Raw genomic sequence first — 23,840 nt, 5'->3', positions numbered from 1 at the left:
GTGACGGTTCCACCTGAAGACGAAAGCTTGTGTTGCCTCTGAAACGTCGTGATTTTTATTTTATTTTAATTTTATTTGTATTAATTTTAATTTTTTACTTACGTGACTTTACCGAAAAAACCTAAAAATATAGCCTTCTTTAGGGCCTTGTATTACCAGTGTAAACCAGAGAACGCCAAAGGCGAACAGTACAAAGACAATGCACTATGAGGGCTCGGTTAACAACACATCCCTTCATTACAAATTTCCACTGCCTGCTTTATTCAGAATACCTTTCAATTTGGAGATCACTTGGTTGATCTGTACAGCACAATTACCGTACACGTAATCAAGTATATATTTGTTGAACTTCTTTCGCGCCGTATATAGCCAACATAGGTAAGCAAACAATATGTCTCTATAATATATCTTTCTCTGTACATGAAAATTTTTAATTATTTTTCTACACAACCCATCGAGCCCACGGCCTTCTGGGAGGGCATCATTTCAGCAACAGCACAAGCAAACTCTGGGCCAGTTTTGACATCAAGTATATCATCAGCAGAGTCTTTTTTTACTTAAATTTTTCTGTGGGATCGACATACTGTATGTGAATGAGGCATATATCAAAGGAGCATATGTTATCCATTTGATGCTGGGAGCAATGTCGTAAGTATAGCGAGCAGTTCTCTCACCTGAGATTAGAGTGTGATGCCACCATTAAAGTTTTGATTGTTTCTGAAAAGGAAAATTGGAAAAAATTCTAATAAGGACCCACTTGACAAGATCCTTGAGGTTCAGTGAGGCATTTCGAATTACTTTTCTAGTTTTAAACACGAGCCCATTTACGACCAGTTTTATGGCTTACGATGAGAAATATCGAAATGTTTAGGCTAGATTTAAAATAATAATAATAAAATAGTAATCTATAACCCTTTGTTGATCAGGTAGCTCAGTCATGGGTGTGAGCGGCTCACAATCGGAAAATTGCGAGTTGAAATCAAGGTTGGTGGTTGACTCAGCACATCATCCTTCTAGGGTCGATACATGATTACCACTTTACAAGGAAATCGACGGCGGTTGGAATGTGGAACTTGCATCACTTGCTCAGTGCTGTAAACAAGAGATAAGCACCACTTCAATTACCATTGAAGAAGAAATCACTTTTACTTTATTTTTGACTTGTTGATCATTGGGGTGGCTTTGGTCATATTTTACCACACAGCAAGACCGTAGCCATGGAGTCAACATTGGGGGGGACCAAATCTTCCAGGGTGTCTGGGGGTCCCAACCCAGAAAAATATCTACATTTTAAAACTAATTTTTTGCCTAAAATATTTAAAGATTCACTAACACATGGGATGGACTTTTAATTTATTTTTAACAATAATGTTACATTGCTCTGTTTTCACTTTTTTACCATTTCTTGTTTCATTGTATGCAATGGCACAGATTAGGGATTAATAAAGTACAACCATAACCACAATCATATCAACAGAAATCTATGCATTGATTTATATGAAGACAAGTCCAGATATTGTGGCCAAGGTTTAGCAAAACATTTTTTTACTAACATAGCATAGCAATTATTTTGAAGGGGGGATGTGTCCCCTCCAATATATATTATAATTACGGCCTTGCCACACAGGCCTCAGCGGGTTGGTGAGTCGATGGGTGTCGAGACTGGCTCAAATATCGCTTGCTGCTGATGTTGGCCGAGTCTAACCCAGGTTGCCTGGTTCATATGTCAGTGTGCAAACCACTGTGTCACTGCTCGTGTTATGTTTTATCCATAGTTATTGGAAGATAAAACACCTAAAAGCACGTGACATTACTGTTATTAATATTATAAGCAAATATTCGTGTGTATATTCTATAAGTGCAATACTGTAATGCTGAACAAAAATGCAAATCGAATTGGAATTTGACGTGGTGAAATATTAGGTGTAGCATAAGATGTTATAAATAGTTTAAGGTATGAGAACACAAGCACGGGAGTTGATACAATGATATGACATTTAAGAATAATGGCTGAAACCATGGTATCAGCTTTTGAAGGTGAGTTAACTGGACCGTTCAGGGCTATCAAAGTGATGGCAGCTCACCACGTTTCGATAAGGTAAAAATTTTAATTTCCTTTGTAAAAATATGTGACATCATTAACGAGCGTATACTAAACTGGAGATTAAAAATATACACTTAAAAAGTCGAACTATTGAGAAGCAATAAAAAAATGTGTAATGAACTCGAATTAACACTAGGACTCAGACAATTTATTATTAACCTGCAGCAGCTGTGCCAGTTGGCTTTGGGTAATTGCATACAAATGAGGTTGTTATTAAGCTGGCTAACCAGGAGTGATGGGTCTCATCAGCGCTTGTCTCACAGGTAGGAGAGATGGATGATATTTTGCCAAGGACACAAAAGATGCAGGGGCACCCTAGTGTGACGAGTGACTGTCATTTTCTCAGGGGCATTCATTTTCTGTGGCACGTGTCTTAAGTGTGCTTCTATGAGACCAAGTAATCTCACATGACAGTTTTTTTTAATATATGTAACCGAAGAGGACTTTTATATTCAGTTGTGGATCTCATGTCCGTATATATATGTGTGTGTGTGTAACCATATCTCATTTGTCCACGTAATATCTGGAAATGTAAAGTTTATGACAAATGGAAGCTCAGGTTGTGACATTGGAGATGTGCACATTGCTAGCACGTGTAGGATTTAGATAGAAAAGTAATGAAGCTTTACATGGAGAGGGTTTCCACACAACTATTAGATATTTTAACAGACTTGCGATACAAGAAGGCTCTCGCCTACTTCAGCAGTTGTTTTCTTGCTGTGGTAGTCCCACCTGATGACGATTGCTTGTGTTGCGATCGAAACGTCGTGATCTATTATTTTTCTACCTACGTGACTTTACCGAAAGAACCAAAGGGTATGGATTCCTGCAGTCACGAAAGCTTCAAATCAAGATGAATCTATTACATATGTATTATTATTTTAAACTAGGTAAGGCCCACTAAGCTATACAGATATCTTTCAGAAGTGATATGGCAACAAATGATAGCTCAACGAAGTAGCTTATCACGTGAAAATGTATAGCAGCCAAATACTCGAAACGCATTTTCTAAATGTGGAGGGAAAAACTGGAAAAATCCACGTGACCACGTGAAGAACAAACTCCAAATATACAGACGTCAGGGTCGGAATCGAACCCACGACCTCCTCTATACCAGGCAAGGGAGTTAACTTCTCGCCACTGTGTCACCCAAGCCGACCTGAACAATGTATTTGAAGGAGAAACGTCTACAAGCTGCTGTAGCACCCACTATAGAAGCCTACTTATGGTCTAATCATCAGTATCAAGTCACACTATACATTTCTGCAAACACTAGACTTGAGGATTAGTACAAATACATAAAATTACTGTTTTGGTTAACATAATAGGAATAAGATGCATACATATGCATGTTTAAAACCCATTGTCCATAATTGTCTCGTGAGCACTGCACAACAGTAACTCAATGCAAATGAGCTAGGTTACGTATTGGGCTGTACCAGGCATGAGAACGGAGGAAAGGGCAGGCCAAAACCTACCACACTACAGTGCCTCGATCATAATGTAACTGTGATTGGGCAGTTGTAATACGAGCCCGCCTTGAATAGATTTCGATTCTCACTTTACAAATAATGAACAGGACAAATGATGCATGCGTGGAACAGCTGACTTGTGACAGTGACAGAATTCTTCCTGATCAGAGAGCTAGGTTTTGGAGCTTGTGATGGGTAGTTTACAGTTTGTAGGTGTTGCTTTAAAAACCACGAATGCAGTAGTATCTGATCAATTCTGATAGCTCATGATGATCCATGGTGCCAATGAAGAGGCATAATTGGTGTCATCATGTGATGTTCAAGAGAAGAGTCTGTTTTTGCACCTGGAGTCAATTTTAAATGGAATTCTACCATTTCATTGTCACCTTTAATGCAATACCAGTTGAAAAAAGGGTATATTGAAACAGCCAAATGAGAAAACATGCCCAAGACGACCACCACCATATAGCTGGGGCGGTGCGATGAATCTCATGTGCAGGAGTGAGGATGGACTGTGACATTGTAGGACTGTGAAAGATGGGGATAGTGGGAGGTGGCCTTCATCCAGCAGTGGATAGATTATGGCCAATGATGATGATGCAGTATTTGTGGTGTCATGATACATGTATTTCATGGCTTAATGATGTGAATTCCTACATTATTTGAAACTTCAAAGATATCTGGAGGTAGCCTGAGGAGAAGCATCGTAGAGTACCATTTTTGCCAGCATAAGGAGCGATTTTTGGAATTTAAATTTAAATTGGATGAACAGTGAATTCCCTTTTCTATTATTGACATGGAAACACCCCCCTCTGAGACCCTAAGGATGAAATTTTTAATGTAATTACAATCACATTCCAACTATATATCATGCACCATTTTATAGACATACTTGTGAAATAAAAAGATAACTTTCGCAAACAGCAAAGTTATAAAAAAAAATTAAAAACATGCTGATCGATGTAAGGTTGAATAAGCATGTCAAGTTATTCGATCTATTTACAATGGAATAGCTCTTACCATTGGCAATTCTAATATTTACACACGTTAGAAAAAAATATATATCGTGCACGCAATTGTTATTTTTTTTTAGTTATCTTCAGCCATGCTCTTTCCACTGTCGAATGAATTTGTTTTCATCCAAAACGGCTCATGGTGCAACAATCAATTTATTTCCTGCAAAGGAACTGATCTCATCACTGTTATATAATTGCTATTAAAGTTATAAACAATACAAATGAATAAGCCACACAAAAGGGTAGCAATATAAAGTGTTGAAGAAATGAGGAAATATAATTCCATACATCATTTTTATTTGTACCTTTAACATTCGTTACAATTACGGTCTCAGTATATGTTCTTCGGATAGCACGGGGCAATATACATTAATCTATTTACATGTATTGTGTAGGGTTGTGTCAAGATGCCTTTTTCATTCCCACGTGTGGGAAACTATATCCTGCAAATTGTAAGGGGTCAGTGCACTTTAAGGGCAAGGAAAGTGACTTGACATGTGATCAATGAAAAGGCTCGTTAACTGAGTTAGCCCTTTATTGACTGATCACATAAACATCAAAAGTTACAGAGATAGCGCTAAGGCAATTAGAAAAAACCTCTAAACTCAATACCATGCACAGCTTATGAGCATTGATCCTCGTTAAAAATTTTGTAATTACATTTTGACCGTCGAGGTGTCTGTGTTCACTGATTGCGGGAAGCATTTATCGACAGCAGCTGTGTGGAGTAGCTTTGGCAATAAACCATTAAAACACAACTTTTGCCCTGCTATTCTAAACTGATATATTTCTCAAGTTATTTGTTACATAAGGAACAGAATTTGTTTATTTTGTATATTTGGGGATTTCGTTATTGATGTCAAAATGTCTTCCACGACAAAATACTTAATGAAAGAAAGTGCATTATCCAGGAGTTTAATTCATTAACAATTGTGAAAATATATGAAAGTTTGTTTTGTATTGTAGAGTTCTATAATGCCAATTTATTGTCCAAACATATTCCGAAAACACAGCTGGAAGAAAAAGTAAACTCAAATCTTGGAGTCTGTTTCTCATCTTCACAAACGATACTTTTCATCCCATGTTCAAGTAAAAGAGCATCACTTTAAGAACGTGCATTTTTATTTTCTTTTTGGGTCCCAAAATCATACAAAAATGTTCTCACGTCCAAATGGGAATCAGCAGCTTGGACGTTGTCTTTCCGACAGACCTGTTCTTCACCTGAGGATGGCTGCTTGCATTGTGGCCGAAACGTCGTGAGAATTTTATTTAATTATGTTTTATTTGTATTTTTATTATTTTATTATTTCCATTCTACGTGACTTTACCGAAAGAACCAAGACGATGAATCCCTGCAGTCACAAAAGCTTTAAATCGAAAAAAAATCAGCAGCTTGTTCACAATTCTGAAATGTAGTAAATGTAATCGGTGTCGGCACAATCAATGTTTCCTTAATGCTGAGAAAATTTTAGTTGAGCTCTTTTTTTTACCTCGAGGCACATAAAACAATGCCATATTACAGCATTCCCCTTGGGAACTGTTATTTTTTGGTTGTTGTCCTTCCCCTACACTTTCGATTCGCACAGTTGACTATGTACCGTGCAAAATAAGTTCTACATACATACATATTAGATAATTTTAAGATTTAATTTTGGGTCAACAGTGCTGTACTTGATTTTTCACAAATCTACTATAGCTCCATACATGCAACAAATTGTATACGTTTTATTCAAAAGAAAATTCTAACGATTTCCAGCTGGTGAAAAGCAGGGCCTATCATTACATTGCTTATCAATCACTCTCTCAAACTCGGGCATCAAAGCAGAAGCTCGTGGCTAATTCCATCCTAAACCACTAAAGTTTGTTCCACTAAGATTGTAAAGTTTTATTCTGGGCAAAACATTCCGGATTAAGCTGGGTTTTGAAGTCTATCGAGTTTATGGCCTCAGTCCAGTTACCAATGACTACACAAAAACCATCGCAAGAATAGCATCAACCTTACAACGCTTCTTACTTTACAGCAGCATATCGAGATGCGGTCAACTTTAAATGTGTTATAACCAAAAATTGTATTGTAATTCTATTGGATGCGAAAACTACGAGTAAAGTGGACCACCGTGGCAGCACTATAGAGATCGGCTGGTAAATAACGTCCTTCCAATAATTGCTCAGTTTGTACCCATCTTCTCGGTTGAAGTTGTGTCTGTGTTTATATATCTGGATGGCTTCATAAACAAATCTCTGATGATAGCCGGTGGGTTTGCAGAGTACCTTCGTCTTGGAAAAGGCAATTTCGTGTGAGCCCACTGCGTTAAAACAATGATCAGCAACGGCAGAGGTATTGGTCCTACCGTGTTTCAAATCTGCTTTGTGTTCACGAACGCGGTCCGAGACATGACGTTTCGTTTCCCCAATGTAACTGCTGCCGCAGCCACATCTCAGTTTCTAGACACCCGGGTATTGCATATCAGGAATCGCATCTTTTACAGAAGGGGTCAAATCACAGATTTTGTGTACTGTGTTGAAACGAACTTGGATCTTGTGTTTGTTTAAGATTTTGGAAATCTTTTTGGTAACCCCTGCTATGTTTGGCAAAGTGATGGTATTGGTTGGATCCTCAGATGGTTGTCTCCCCATGGCTGGGGAGACAGCTTTGCGGATTGTACGGTCAGAATATCCGTTCATCCGGAGGGCTTGGTGTACGTGCTTCCGGCTCACTGGCTAGGTGATGCTGGTCGGAGATACAACGGGCCCTATGGTGTAGTGTTTTGATGAGGGAATTCTTCTGGGCTGGATGGTGGTGGGAGTCAGGCTTGAGATAAGCATCCGTGTGGGTGGCTTTCCTGTAGTGGGAGTGTCCCAGCGAGCCATCAGGTCTCTTCTTGATCAAAACATCCAGGAATTGTAGCTTGCCATCCTTTTCCACTTCCGTGGTAAATTTGATAGATGGGTGTATGGAATTGATGGGGTTGAGAAATTGGTTCAGTGCTGGCAGGCCATGTGGCCAGATGACAAATGTGTCATCTATGTATCTCACATTTCTCCATGAAAACATTCGCTACCACTGGCGATAAGGGAGCACCCATTGGGGTACCCTCATTTTGTCTGTAGAATGTACCATTCCAGGTGAAGTAAGTGTTGGTAAGGCAGTTGCTTACCAAAGTTGGCACATCTGGATTCAGTCCCTGTTGGACCAAGTCTTCAATGATTGCAATTGTATCAGGTACAGGTACCTTTGTGAACATGGAGACTACATCGAAACGGACAAGTAAATCATCTGGAGACAGTGAGATGTCCTTTATTAGAGAGACCAAGTGAGCTGAGTTCAGTACAGCTGAGGTGGTCTTGCCCATGAAAGAAAGCAGGGTCTCAGACAGTGACCCGGGTGCTGCTGCGGGGCCCACTTTCTGCCTCGCCTCCCACCCCCATTCTCTCTCCCCCCTACTGCCGAGGCCTATATAACCTCGTGCCACGGCAGATCTCTCGCCTACTTCAGAAGTTTTTCTTGCTGTGGTTGTCCCACCTGATGACGATTGCTCGTGTTGCGATTGAAACGTTGTGATATATTGTTTTTTTTCTACCTACGTGACTTTATCGAAAGAACCAAAGAGTAAAGAAGTCCACCTGTTTCGTTCCTTATATAGAGGCGTAGATGTAGTGACCACACTTCTGCGCTCTTGCGCAAAGTGGGGGGGGGGGGGATTGATGAGTCATCATACATCATGCATGTGCATTATGCAAGCCTTTTGATCTTGTCCCTCCTGTCTATTGTGTGTATTAAAATAGCCGTGCCAACGGTAATCCTTATTGAAGTATGGTGCCCTTTAAAGTGGTTGATGATGGGTCATGACTTGACTTGTGTTTTCTTGTCAATCAACCTCCACCGTCAGCAGTGTGGTGTGTGGAACGGGGTGTTGTGATTTCCTGGCAGCCCTTTACTGCATTGGCATTGCTACTGCATTGGCAATGTTGGTGCATTGGCATTGCTGCCCCAACCATGCTGCTGGTGCTGCTGATACACTTGGGCTACATCCATCTCCAAACCTTTATAAACAGTTTGCCTTTAGAGGATAATCCTTTTCCTGATGAAGACCACTTGTGTTGCGATCGAAACGTCGTGATATTTTTTATTCACGTTATTTTCATTTTTATTATTTTTTCTTCTATATATCTACATGATTTTACCGAAAGAACCAAAGAATCTGAATTCCTGCAGTCACGAAAATTTTAAGTATTGTTTAATGATTCGCTTCCACACAGCACTAAGGCGGTAGCTATCCGAACGGTTACAATTATTTGTATTTCTTTAAATTTCGATAGGTTCTCTAATTAGTCTTGGCCAGTAGTAGCTAGTTTCGCACATAAAGGACACTCAATTGATTTTTATAATGTTGAAGTTCTGTCGGGTGGTGGCGGGTTTTAAAGACACATTTATATATTTACACGTTCTAACCCAAAAAACCTCTTATGGATGTACATAGTAATACTCTTAGTTCTTTCGGTAAAGTCACGTAGGTAAAAAATGAAATTAATTTTAAAAAATGTACCTACGTAATTTTTTACCTACGTGATTTTCCCGAAAGAACTAAGAGTATGAATCATTGCAGTCACGAAAGCTTCAAATCTATAAGTACACAAATTAAGTTAATTTACCATGTTTTAGTTCGTGTGTATGATCACAACTTTAAAAAAAGCCTTGGAGGACATATACGTTGCAATTTGTAATTGAATAAAACTAACTAACCTATTAAAACAGAGAATTGCTTGGATTAATACTCGAAAATTAAATATAGCTACGAAGAAGTCTAGTTTAAATACCTTTGGAGGTAATCGAGCAAAGTGCTCCTGATAGCATTGTTAATCTGAGGCCAATCCATTTGCTTATCTAATTGGAACCTGCTACAGTGGCTGAAAAGAGTCAACGCTGTTAATGTAATGAGGTCGTTAATATAATCGAAGGGGTTCCTCTATTAATTTTCTCAATTTCAGGTTTGTCATAATTTATATTAATATAAAATTTAGCCCTTTACGTGGTAATTTTTGGCCTTTTAAAATAATAATAGTGTTACATTTATATGGATAACAAATTAAGGTTATTCTGCTATGTGTCTTGGATTAAGCTTATTCTACTATGTGTCTTGGATGTAATGTACCGAAAAAACCAAAGAGTAATTCCTGCAGTCACGAAAGCTCCAAATTAAGTTTGTAATGGCATAGTTACAGTCTGCAATGCTAGTATTAACTTTATTGCTTCCGGTTGGCATTTTCATGTAACTTTGCGGGCGTACTTATGCTTGTTTCTGCATGTCGCTTTTTACGTGTATAAAATGTAGTAGGTGTATTTACTTTTCTCAATTTTGTAATTTTATCCTGATTGTGCTACAGGCATCAGGTCATGAGATTAAACATCCATTGGGATTAGAACTGTGCAACACTTCACGTTGGAGAATGGTTCAAGGAATAGGATATCCCAGGGCATCTTTGAGAAGCCTTTATTTGACTGCATTATCTGAATTTCACCCAATGTACATTGCCTAATACGTACTGTGGTTGTAATAATGGCATAACATGACCCAGGATAATTACAAAATGTAAGTTCAATATTCAGAATTTTATTCCATATTTAACTCAGATTTAGCCTACAGAGATAATGCCATACTTGTTTTGTTATGTAAAAACATAATTTACTCCCAACAGAGGCAGCATATTTACATCAAATAACAGATTATAATTATACATGTATTAATGGTCAGTTACCTGATTTAGTAAGTTAAGACAAGCACTAAGGCTAGAATCTAAACCTTTGTGTAGGATTAGCTTTGAAGATGAATGATAACCTGTGCAGGATTAGCCACAATTACATTCTGACATATACACCTTCTCACTCCGAATATTTTAATGTAAACTTTCATTTACATCGATATACAAACAAGCAGTGCCTTCAAAAGGGAAATGTATATCGCCGCTCTATTGATTATCATTTGGGTGTATCTCTCTGTTTAACTATATTGAAGACTTAAAGTTAAAATTATGGATGAGCCCGATGAACCTTGCACGCACATGCCAGGACACGCGATACATCTGCCAATAACATAACAGCTTTACACACAGGCAGCAAACAGAGTTCTCTGAGGCTAAACTGTGCTGGCTCTTGCTCCAGGGAAATTTGCAAATGGCTTGGATAAGTGTTTGCCATCAATGCAATGGTATCAGCTGTCCTTGCTCCTGATATATTGGACAATAACTCTAAAATAAAAAGCCAATTTGATAAAATATTTGTGACAGTGTGTTTTGTGGCGAGCGGTAGTGTAACAGTTGCGCGCTGTGCTACGAACCTGGCGACCTGAGATCGATTCCCACTCACAGCCAACACCAGCACCAGTGACGATTATCTGAACCGGTCCTGGGCCTCCTTTAGGTCGACTCAGCCTCAAATGAGTACCCAGTGCGGTGTAAACATCAGCACTGGGGAGACAAAGGCGGGGAGGTTCTGACCACCCATTCCTTCGTATGCTGTGCTGGCCTTCATAAGTGTTCGCTAACAGCACCTACCCCAACAGTCTGTTGAAGGCTATATTGGGGAGCATTGTCTGTGTAATGTGCATACTAGGCAAGTACAGAAAACACACACACACACCTTTTTAAAATCTTCTTTTTAGATGGCTTGCCTGTGCCAAAGTGTTGTTGCTCTCAATGAATTCGAGTCAGTCGTTTGATAGATATATACATTTTTTGGAATGGGGAAGACAGTGGGCCAAATATTGTCAGGATACTGAATGTTTAATAGTTTAAATTGAGGTTGTCACGTTGTGCTTTATGTGATATATTAATATACACATTGATCAAATAAAAAAGTGAATCTATTTCCGGTGTTCCCTTGTTATTCACGAGGGATTCGTTTCAGAGATGCTCGTGAAGAGAAAATTTCGTGGAAGATATTGGCCTACGAAAACCTTAATTACCTTAAAGAAGTGCATAAATGATGTAATAAATATGTGAAGATTATCATATGAACACCAATAATTGGTTAGAATAAACGTAAAAAAATGCATATTAAAGTATGAAATAATAGTTTATAAACGAACTTACCTTAAATTATGATGATGCTGTAGGAGGATGCAGTAACAATGATGCTGACAACGATACTGATGATGGTGATGCTGATGATCGTTGTGATGTTGTTACTGCTCCTAAATAGACGTCGAGTTCCAGATGCGATTCGTGGATAGCCAAAATCGCAAATAGCAAATTCGTGAATAACGAGGGAAAACTGTATAGATACTTCATGAATGAAATTGCCTTTCCAGGAGCAACTTAATTTTCTCCAGATTCATTGTGCAAAATGTATTCAAGCAGAACCAGTCCAGAGTTTACCTGCTTAAACAAAGACTGCAGGCAAACACTGGTCCAGAAAATATATAGGATGATGATCTAATATGGAATTTTGTTATGTTTTATCATATTTGAACGATTAAACAGACTATTATCTGTTATTGTATTCCTTACAATCTGCCAACAGGCCATACGCTGTTTATTAGACTTAGATCGTATAGGAAAACTCGGAAAGTAGAAACCATTCACCGATGCTGGGAAACATGGAAGGCCCATAGCCGAATGAACCTGAATATTATTTTATTATATTGTTACATTGAAAAAAAAAGTATTCCTTTGTTAACAACAACGTCAGGGTCTGGAGGAAGTACATTAAGTCAGCAATACAACGTTAGCCAATATCCAGTCATTGGTTAAATTATATTATTAAACACTCTGGTTCTACATCCTCTGAAATCAACAGACATGATTCTCCCACAGACCATGTTTCAATGACTTTAATCAACTATTGTGCTACTCAAGCTTGGTACCGAAGACGAGGGATGGAGCGGTTGGGGAACCTTTCCCGCCCTGAAGAAACCCCATTATGCATTCCCCTATGATGAGCGATATATAAGCTATTACAATAACCAAGTTCACATTTAAGTTTGTTCATTTGAGCAAATGTTATTTGCATCTCCAATTAACACGGTTGACTATGTATTTCAACGTACATACATTTCACGTATCATTTAATTCGTTAATCTTTTGCACTTTGAGCTGTTTCCACTGAGAAACATTTTCCGTATGATGTATTTATTTTGACACAGGTCTCCCTTAAAAGGGGGCCTCCTGGTCACACCGGGTGCATATATTTGGTTGAACAAGAATGCAAATATTTTACAAAAAAAATCACACCCAACTCAGCCTTGTTTTTACACATATAACTAATTTACAAATGGCAAAGCAGTATTCATTGTTTTATGACGCATGTAATATCTATTTACAGATGTGGCATATGTCATGGTATCTTGCTTCATCAAACATAATGATCTGCATGCAGTCATTTAACAGATTTAATTCTATGTGGCAGGATAAGGGAATGAAGGTAATGGGTTTTTGGGTGGGTAAATACTACATTGCCTGATCTATCTGGATATATATCTCATGTGATAGTGTTTTGGAGATATACCTGCATTCTGAGTTTATTGTGGACATATGGCTCAGCTAAGTGTAGTCGGTATGGGCTTAATGTAATACATGAAGCATAAGTCCTTTTGGTTTATATCGCCAATCATGTTAATATAACAGTTGCTCACCCCGTCCCAAAGAAGCATTTCACAAAGGTATCTCTTTTCCCATGAAATCTGACATGAGCACAACTCAGAATTTTAAAGACGTAGAAATCATAATACTGTAATAAACGACTTCCACAACGATTGTTGCAAGAGTGCTTCTTTATTAACTGTAGTACCGGACAGCTCCTCGCCATCCCTCCCCGGGTCATTTCCCTTCTCACAACGCCATGGACGAGGCGTCTCTCTCCAGTCCACCAGCGAGGTTCGCTCCGCTCCCCCAGTCTCGCCGTTGGCTGGCGGCGTGCCGGAGAGAAGAGGCGAGCTTCACTGGGGAACCTGCCACGTGGTCGGTCGCGAAGAGAGGAGAGGAAAAGACGAGCAGCGACGCAGTCTGGACCCCAGGTTCCCCATACCGACCACGAGTCCTCCCCTGCCCCTGCTTATATATTTTCCCGTCGGAGCTACGCTCCGCCTCTAGCCATGCCCCCTTGTGGAACATTCCCGATGATTCCCGAAGCATCTCTCTCGACTCCGCCCGTCACCTTTGGCCCAGATGTTATTCTCTCTTAGGATTGGATGCCGATTACCAAATAGTGCCTGTACCCAGTTACCCTCTGGCACCCACTGGATGGCGCTCTCTCATTACAATATAATGAAATATAACTGAGAAAAAGAGATGCGTGACGACTGTGGGATACGGGACTTGATAATATGAATGTTTCGTATCATAATGACTGTACAGCTGCCTGTAGAAACTACTCAAGAAGCTATGAGTAATAAGATGAGATAAGAGAAAACAGTTGGTGATGGAAAAGAGGAAACATTACTTGTGTAGTGTGGTAAAATACGCGGGGCACACTGTTGACCGAGGGCATCTGAGGGCAAACGGGTGCGCGTGTGCAACATGGGGTTGCACGAACAAACCGCCACCTAATTAAGGGGCTACGCGGGTGCAAACACTGACACCGGAGGTGTTGCCAGGGAGATGGGATATAAGGATTGATTAATGGCCTGGCTAGCCTTAAAGAGACACAGGGGAGGTCTCGGATAATTGGCAGGGGGATATAAGGAGAGGTGAGTGAGCGGAGTGGGGTAGTTTTTGCTGGGGACAAGAGTGAAGACACTTCGCCGCTGCAGCTCAAGCCGTCAACGGACCTCAGCCCTCACGAGTCACCGGGCGGGTGTTGGTTGATGCCCCCGCCCGGGACAGACGAGTGAGTGGGTCTGAGGGAGCGTAGGCGAGGGCAGTGGTGGAGCATGAGAAGCTTCTGGGTGCTGAGGCCATGTGTTCAAGCCTCTGTGTGAGAAGCTTCTGGGTGCTGAGGCCCTGTGTTCAAGCCTCTGTGTGAGAAGCTGCTGGGTGCCGAGGCGCTGTGTTCAAGCCTCTGTGTGAGAAGCTGCTGGGTGCAGAGGCCCTGTGTTCAAGCCTCTGTGTGAGAAGCTGCTGGGTGCAGAGGCCCTGTGTTCAAGCCTCTGTGTGAGAAGCTGCTGGGTGCTGAGGCCCTGTGTTCAAGCCTCTGTGTGAGAAGCTGCTGGGTGCCGAGGCGCTGTGTTCAAGCCTCTGTGTGAGAAGCTGCTGGGTGCAGAGGCCCTGTGTTCAAGCCTCTGTGTGAGAAGCTGCTGGGTGCAGAGGCCCTGTGTTCAAGCCTCTGTGTGAGAAGCTGCTGGGTGCTGAGGCCCTGTGTTCAAGCCTCTGTGTGAGAAGCTGCTGGGTGCCGAGGCGCTGTGTTCAAGCCTCTGTGTGAGAAGCTGCTGGGTGCAGAGGCCCTGTGTTCAAGCCTTTGTGTGAGAAGCTGCTGGGTGCAGAGGCCCTGTGTTCAAGCCTCTGTGTGAGAAGCTGCTGGGTGCAGAGGCCCTGTGTTCAAGCCTCTGTGTGAGAAGCTGCTGGGTGCTGAGGCCCTGTGTTCAAGCCTCTGTGTGAGAAGCTGCTGGGTGCCGAGGCGCTGTGTTCAAGCCTCTGTGTGAGAAGCTGCTGGGTGCAGAGGCCCTGTGTTCAAGCCTCTGTGTGAGAAGCTGCTGGGTGCAGAGGCCCTGTGTTCAAGCCTCTGTGTGAGAAGCTGCTGGGTGCTGAGGCCCTGTGTTCAAGCCTCTGTGTGAAAAGCTTCTGGGTGCTGAGGCCATGTGTTCAAGCCTCTGTGTGAAAAGCTTCTGGGTGCTGAGGCCCTGTGTTCAAGCCTCTGTGTGAGAAGCTGCTGGGTGCAGAGGCCCTGTGTTCAAGCCTCTGTGTGAGAAGCTGCTGGGTGCTGAGGCCCTGTGTTCAAGCCTCTGTGTGAAAAGCTGCTGGGTGCTGAGGCCATGTGTTCAAGCCTCTGTGTGAAAAGCTTCTGGGTGCTGAGGCCCTGTGTTCAAGCCTCTGTGTGAGAAGCTGCTGGGTGCCGAGGCGCTATGTTCAAGCCTCTGTGTGAGAAGCTGCTGGGTGCAGAGGCCCTGTGTTCAAGCCTCTGTGTGAGAAGCTGCTGGGTGCAGAGGCCCTGTGTTCAAACCTCTGTGTGAGAAGCTGCTGGGTGCAGAGGCCCTGTGTTCAAGCCTCTGTGTGAGAAGCTGCTGGGTGCAGAGGCCCTGTGTTCAAGCCTCTGTGTGAGAAGCTGCTGGGTGCAGAGGCCCTGTGTTCAAGCCTCTGTGTGAGAAGCTGCTGGGTGCCGAGGCCCTGTGTTCAAGCCTCTGTGTGAGAAGCTGCTGGGTGCAGAGGCTCTGTGTTCAAGCCTCTGTGTGAGAAGCTTCTGGGTGCTGAGGCCCTGTGTTCAAGCCTCTGTGTGAGAAGCTTCTGGGTGCTGAGGCCCTGTGTTCAAGCCTCTGTGTGAGAAGCTGCTGGGTGCAGAGGCCCTGTGTTCAAGCCTCTGTGTGAGAAGCTTCTGGGTGCTGAGGCCCTGTGTTCAAGCCTCTGTGTGAGAAGCTGCTGGGTGCAGAGGCTCTGTGTTCAAGCCTCTGTGTGAGAAGCTTCTGGGTGCTGAGGCCCTGTGTTCAAGCCTCTGTGTGAGAAGCTTCTGGGTGCTGAGGCCCTGTGTTCAAGCCTCTGTGTGAGAAGCTTCTGGGTGCTGAGGCCCTGTGTTCAAGCCTCTGTGTGAGAAGCTGCTGGGTGCAGAGGCCCTGTGTTCAAGCCTCTGTGTGAGAAGCTGCTGGGTGCTGAGGCCATGTGTTCAAGCCTCTGTGTGAGAAATTGCTGGGTGCTGAGGCCCTGTGTTCAAGCCTCTGTGTGAGAAGCTGCTGGGTGCTGAGGCGCTGTGTTCAAGCCTCTGTGTGAGAAGCTGCTGGGTGCTGAGGCCCTGTGTTCAAGCCTCTGTGTGAGAAGCTGCTGGGTGCTGAGGCCCTGTGTTCAAGCCTCTGTGTGAGAAGCTGCTGGGTGCTGAGGCCCTGTGTTCAAGCCTCTGTGTGAGAAGCTGCTGGGTGCTGAGGCCCTGTGTTCAAGCCTCTGTGTGAGAAGCTGCTGGGTGCTGAGGCCCTGTGTTCAAGCCTCTGTGTGAGAAGCTGCTGGGTGCTGAGGCCCTGTGTTCAAGCCTCTGTGTGAGAAGCTGCTGGGTGCAGAGGCCCTGTGTTCAAGCCTCTGTGTGAGAAGCTGCTGGGTGCAGAGGCCCTGTGTTCAAGCCTCTGTGTGAGAAGCTGCTGGGTGCAGAGGCCCTGTGTTCAAGCCTCTGTGTGAGAAGCTGCTGGGTGCAGAGGCCCTGTGTTCAAGCCTCTGTGTGAGAAGCTGCTGGGTGCCGAGGCCCTGTGTTCAAGCCTCTGTGTGAGAAGCTGCTGGGTGCAGAGGCTCTGTGTTCAAGCCTCTGTGTGAGAAGCTTCTGGGTGCTGAGGCCCTGTGTTCAAGCCTCTGTGTGAGAAGCTTCTGGGTGCTGAGGCCCTGTGTTCAAGCCTCTGTGTGAGAAGCTGCTGGGTGCAGAGGCCCTGTGTTCAAGCCTCTGTGTGAGAAGCTTCTGGGTGCTGAGGCCCTGTGTTCAAGCCTCTGTGTGAGAAGCTGCTGGGTGCAGAGGCTCTGTGTTCAAGCCTCTGTGTGAGAAGCTTCTGGGTGCTGAGGCCCTGTGTTCAAGCCTCTGTGTGAGAAGCTTCTGGGTGCTGAGGCCCTGTGTTCAAGCCTCTGTGTGAGAAGCTTCTGGGTGCTGAGGCCCTGTGTTCAAGCCTCTGTGTGAGAAGCTGCTGGGTGCAGAGGCCCTGTGTTCAATCCTCTGTGTGAGAAGCTGCTGGGTGCTGAGGCCATGTGTTCAAGCCTCTGTGTGAGAAATTGCTGGGTGCTGAGGCCCTGTGTTCAAGCCTCTGTGTGAGAAGCTGCTGGGTGCTGAGGCGCTGTGTTCAAGCCTCTGTGTGAGAAGCTGCTGGGTGCTGAGGCCCTGTGTTCAAGCCTCTGTGTGAGAAGCTGCTGGGTGCTGAGGCCCTGTGTTCAAGCCTCTGTGTGAGAAGCTGCTGGGTGCTGAGGCCATGTGTTCAAGCCTCTGTGTGAGAAGCTGCTGGGTGCTGAGGCCCTGTGTTCAAGCCTCTGTGTGAGAAGCTGCTGGGTGCTGAGGCCATGTGTTCAAGCCTCTGTGTGAGAAGCTGCTGGGTGCTGAGGCCCTGTGTTCAAGCCTCTGTGTGAGAAGCTGCTGGGTGCTGAGGCGCTGTGTTCAAGCCTCTGTGTGAGAAGCTGCTGGGTGCTGAGGCCCTGTGTTCAAGCCTCTGTGTGAGAAGCTGCTGGGTGCTGAGGCGCTGTGTTCAAGCCTCTGTGTGAGAAGCTGCTGGGTGCTGAGGCCCTGTGTTCAAGCCTCTGTGTGAGAAGCTGCTGGGTGCTGAGGCGCTGTGTTCAAGCCTCTGTGTGAGAAGCTGCTGGGTGCTGAGGCCCTGTGTTCAAGCCTCTGTGTGAGAAGCTGCTGGGTGCTGAGGCCCTGTGTTCAAGCCTCTGTGTAAAAAGCTGCTGGGTGCAGAGGCGCTGTGTTCAAGCCTCTGTGTGAGAAGCTGCTGGGTGCAGAGGCCCTGTGTTCAAGCCTCTGTGTGAGAAGCTGCTGGGTGCTGAGGCCCTGTGTTCAAGCCTCTGTGTGAGAAGCTGCTGGGTGCTGAGGCCATGTGTTCAAGCCTCTGTGTGAGAAGCTGCTGGGTGCTGAGGCCATGTGTTCAAGCCTCTGTGTGAGAAGCTGCTGGGTGCTGAGGCCATGTGTTCAAGCCTCTGTGTGAGAAGCTGCTGGGTGCTGAGGCCCTGTGTTCAAGCCTCTGTGTGAGAAGCTGCTGGGTGCTGAGGCGCTGTGTTCAAGCCTCTGTGTGAGAAGCTGCTGGGTGCTGAGGCGCTGTGTTCAAGCCTCTGTGTGAGAAGCTGCTGGGTGCTGAGGCCCTGTGTTCAAGCCTCTGTGTAAAAAGCTGCTGGGTGCTGAGGCCCTGTGTTCAAGCCTCTGTGTAAAAAGCTGCTGGGTGCTGACGCCCTGTGTTCAAGCCTCTGTGTGAGAAGCTGCTGGGTGCAGAGGCCATGTGTTCAAGCCTCTGTGTGAGAATCTGCTGGGTGCCGAGGCCCTGTGTTCAAGCCTCTGTGTGAGAAGCTGCTGGGTGCTGAGGCCCTGTGTCCAAGCCTCTGTGTGAGAAGCTGCTGGGTGCTGACGCCCTGTGTTCAAGTCTTTGTGTGAGAAGCTGCTGGGTGCTGAGGCCATGTGTTCAAGCCTCTGTGTGAGAAGCTGCTGGGTGCAGAGGCCCTGTGTTCAAGCCTCTGTGTGAGAAGTTGCTGGGTGCAGAGGCCATGTGTTCAAGACTCTGTGTGAGAAGCTGCTGGGTGCTGAGGCCCTGTGTTCAAGCCTCTGTGTGAGAAGCTGCTGGGTGCTGAGGCCATGTGTTCAAGCCTCTGTGTGAGAAGCTGCTGGGTGCAGAGGCCCTGTGTTCAAGCCTCTGTGTGAGAAGCTTCTGGGTGCCGAGGCCCTGTGTTCAAGCCTCTGTGTGAGAAGCTTCTGGGTGCTGAGGCCCTGTGTTCAAGCTTCTGTGTGAGAAGCTGCTGGGTGCAGAGGCCATGTGTTCACGCCTCTGTGTGAGAAGCTGCTGGGTGCTGAGGCCCTGTGTTCAAGCTTCTGTGTGAGAAGCTGCTGGGTGCAGAGGCCCTGTGTTCACGCCTCTGTGTGAGAAGCTGCTGGGTGCTGAGGCCCTGTGTTCAAGCCTCTGTGTGAGAAGCTGCTGGGTGCAGAGGCCCTGTGTTCAAGCTTCTGTGTGAGAAGCTGCTGGGTGCAGAGGCCCTGTGTTCACGCCTCTGTGTGAGAAGCTGCTGGGTGCTGAGGCCATGTGTTCAAGCCTCTGTGTGAGAAGCTGCTGGGTGCCGAGGCCATGTGTTCAAGCCTCTGTGAGTGAAGATGCTGAGTGCGACTAAGTTATGTGCGGAGTCGCTGGGAGCAGAGCTGCCGAAGGCAGGATAGGTGAGGTGTAATGTAGAGACAAGTGGAAGAAGTTAGATCTAAGTGACCGTGTAGATAGTTCTCGGAGTGCCTACAACTGGTGCAAGAATAGGTTAATAATGTGTAAGCAGGTGACTTGTTACAACGTGTCCGTCTGAGTGATATTTTACAAGACACTACACTTGCAATGGTTTGTCTAAGAACCACTCATATCTCAAATAATTCAAACCTTCCTGGCATCTGCTGTGCAGCAGCATTAGCACTGCGGCACACTCTAATAAGACATCGAAACACTCAGCTGTCCATTTTTTCTCATTACCTACGTAATAAATTATCAGCGTTCGTCATCACCGCAATGAGATATGACCTTCACAGTGCCCAATAGCAAAATGGTCATACGTGGCAGACATCACGGGCAATGGACGCACAGAGAGGGAGCTACCCTCCGCGGCATGGCCCTGCACGCCTCTTTGCATCAGTGAAATTGTAGCGACGTTTCCCTGTCCCCCTTTTGCGTCTCTGTACATTTATTTGTGTGCACGTTCGTCTGAACTATGCACCGTTTTGCACATTATCGGTACCCTCGGTGGAAACATTGAAACACACAAAACTGCGTAACTCTCGTGCATGCAAAAAATATGCATTTGTGAGCCTCATTTTGTTTCCATGAAAAACGATAAATGCAAAAATAGATAATCAAATAAATGTTAGCTATGTCAATATTCTGTGAGTGGCCGTCAGCCTTCCTGGCTCAGTGGCTATGTCGGCTCAAATCCACTCACAGAACATTGACAGACATTTATTTATTTATTTATATCTTTTTTCTCGTGTATCTGGTACTCTAACTGAGTGAAAGTCACATGTAAAAACATTCGCTAAATAAATAACGTCCTGATTAAAATGTGGACACGGTTTTGTTTGGTTGCAGTGCACATAATCCTGATTTGATAAATGAATTATTCAAGTGCACATCTGCCATAATTATGTTAATGGTCATTTAAACGTGTTCTCAATTGTGTATGGGTTTGTTTTAGCTGTTAGGACTTACATATCTTCAAACCGGTTACATTCCCTATATGTGATGCCCAATTACACCAGAAGTTACACTATGTTAAAATCAAGGCAGCAGGCAACATTTTCCAATTTTATATGAAATTTAAATTTAAGTGTAAATCGAACTCAAACAATTGTTGAACTCTGCTCTTCTCAATTGGTGTTCTAAAGCGAACAAATGGAAATTCTACTTTTCTCTAATAGAGACATAACATATAATGTGCAGTATTTTGATAGAGTGAAAGTTAGTCTAAGCCTCATAAGTATAGCAAAAACCCATGTTTTACTGTTTTATTTCAACCCAGTAAAATGTAATTCTCAAAAGGGCCATTTTCAATTTAGAAGACAATTTTTGCCAAAATTTCTAAATATACATGTGCACAATATAGGATGCAGTAAGGATGTCTTGACACAACATTTGTATCCATGGTGCCTTTGCAAGTGATACACATACTTGTATGTATTTTCACATTATGTATTTACATCTGTATGCTACTTCTTCGCATCACTGCACATCGGCACCAATCGTACATTTTACAATTCAAGTGGGGTCGATTCTGCACAAAAATGCATCCTCGAGGTTTTCCTTATTCTCTGCAATCATCGCAGACCACCTTCACCTGGGATCGTCTGCAAGAATCTGTCTGACATGAAAACATTCTGCAGTCCAAATTGTAATTGTTACATAAAATGGTGCAAATGTCCCCATACACATTCAACATGAGTCCACGTGTTTCTGTGTGCTGCTGCTGCTGCTCCCAAATGGATATCCTTCTCTGGCACGTACCCTGCTTTTGGCTACCACTCCATAGTGTTGACCACTGGCCATAACACCTTCGAGCAGTTATGTGTCCTACTGAAACCTTTTTACTTTTATTAAAAGTCAACGTTCTGTCTCTCTCTAACTTGTGTTTTGTCTATGATGGATGTATTTCTCTTTCTATCAGTCTAACTTCGAAGCATACACGTCCCCTTGCTTGTTTTCACACTTTTCAGCTTCCACATATTATTTGCCAATGTTTATGTTTCCCGTGTATATGTGATAGCAGGTAATATGCACTGATTAAAAACTCGTTGGAAGCACTACCTCTTACTTTCGGGGTTGAAACACGTTGCCTTTGATGAAGAAATGAACCGTTTTTTTAACCTTAACAAGACAAGAACAATAATGTAATGATAGTATTTGTAATGATTATGTGTACACATACTGACAAACATTAACTCTCAACTTCTTGGTTCTTTCGGTAAAGTCACGTAGAAGGGAGATAATAAAATAATAAAAATAAACATAATAAAATAATACAATTCTCACGACGTTTCGGCCACAACGCAAGCAGCCGTCCTCAGGTGAAGAACAGGTCTGTCGGAAAGACAGCGTCTGAAACGTCGTGATAATTATTTTATCATGTTTTATTTTTATTATTTTATTATTTCCCTTCTACGTGACTTTACCGAAAGAACCAAGAAGATGAATCCCTGCAGTCACGAAAGCTTTAAATCGAAAATTAACTCTCAACTTCAACCATCCTCATTACAACTTTCCTCTACACCATTCAGTCATGCCCAACTGGAAGCCAGTGCAATTTTATAGTGAGGAAATGAAACCCTGCAATTTATATTTTTGCGTGATTTAAAGCTTGACAAATATAACTTCAGTATTACCTAACTTGATAGACAGGGAACTTCCACCGTGTGCTGCTTGTGAGTAAATGTCACTTTAATTTGGATTTTATGGGGGGAGGGGGGGTCCACCTTTCAGATACACAAAAGCAAGAGTATAACCACAAATTACTGCCATCGTTGCTCACAAGTGCGGCCTGGAACATTACAGAGTGTGGAAAGCAAATTATTTCATTTGATTATGGGGCTGCTTTGATGCCATCTTTTTTTCCCCACGAATTCAAAGATGTGCACTTGAAAATCATTATCTCATGATTGCCACTCTCTAAAAAAATGGTGGCACCCAACCCTGTCTGCTATCAAGTGCTCCATTACACTGTTGATACAAATTTTGACGAAAATTCCATAATGTTTGTATTTTTATTTTACAATATAAACCATATGCAAGTTGACCCCAGCATAACTATTACCCGTTTTGTTCGTTTTATGCCAAATGTTTCAACTTTTGTATTCTGTGTGCATCTTCAAGTCTCCGTTCACGATGTGTGAAATACTTAAAAGCAAACTGTTCGGTTCTTTCGGTAAAGTCACGTAGGTATAAAATAAAATAAATCACGACGTTTCGGGCACAACACAAGCGTCTGTCATCAGGTGGGAAAGCAAAATAACTAAAGAGTATGGATTCCTGCAGTCACGAAAGCTTCAAATCAAGACTTAAAAGCATGTTTACAATGCTTCAAAGCTGTCTCTCCATTGAATCTCTGCACGCTATATGTGAACTAGTGTACAGCAGTATTGTATGATCATTGCTATTTAGGTCTACTGTTTTCAGTTGATGAACATTTAAATGCTGTACATTTGGCACGTGTGAATCTTCATGAAGTTACGATTGTAAATTTGCTTCGTGATAATTGGGCCATGTTTAACTGCGGTGCATTGACATTTTTGCAGAGAATAACAATAATATCACCAATTATAGTAGATCTCAATTGTATTATTGGTGTTGGACAGAGAGCAAACGATTTTATCGAACCCTGCTGACGGCAGTTCCATAAAAGCAACATCAAAGGCTCTCATGAAAGTTGCTCGTGTTCTGTTGCTTGTCTTGCCGCTTGAGAGCTACTTGACTTCAGAAATGTATATTTTTTGCTTGTCAAATCGGTGTACATCTCAATTGTTTTAAACAATTGCTATGCACTTTTGTTGAAATCAATGCAGCGATGCTGTATCGAATATTTTGTTTAAACTACCAAGTCTAACGTTACAAATAAACAGTTTAATTCAGCCGTACAATACTGATATGGACATTCTAGTAGGTGGATATGAAAGAGAAGCTTAAATTGAGGTATTATTATGATGTCTGTTAAATATGTGAAATACTAGCTTCACTACCCGGCTTTGCCCAGGACTTGGATTCACCACGCCCGACCGCCTTTGTCCCCCCCAGTGGCGATGTTCACACACTACCCTAGTTACTCGTTTGAGGCTGAGTCGACCTAGGGGAGGCCCAGGACTGGTTAAAATAATCGTCACCGGTGGTGGCCGTGGGCGAGAATCGAACTCGGTTGGCCGGGTTCGTAGCGCAGGGTGCTAACCACTACACCACCGCTCCCCCCACACACACAAAACGTGCGCGCGTCCAT

General features: G+C 43.5%; 1 protein-coding gene across 1 annotated transcript in view; it reads right to left on the bottom strand.

The window, feature by feature from the left end:
* LOC133345396 (peptide YY-like) overlaps nucleotides 1–23,840 on the bottom strand; it is a 60,216-nt gene that overhangs the window by 16,139 nt on the left and 20,237 nt on the right. The window lies entirely within an intron of this gene.

Source organism: Lethenteron reissneri, chromosome 21 (genome assembly GCF_015708825.2).
Source record: "Lethenteron reissneri isolate LAM-NWPU_2019-01 chromosome 21, ASM1570882v1, whole genome shotgun sequence".
Taxonomy (NCBI): Eukaryota; Metazoa; Chordata; class Hyperoartia; order Petromyzontiformes; family Petromyzontidae; genus Lethenteron; species Lethenteron reissneri.
This window is presented reverse-complemented; position numbering and strand designations above follow the sequence as displayed.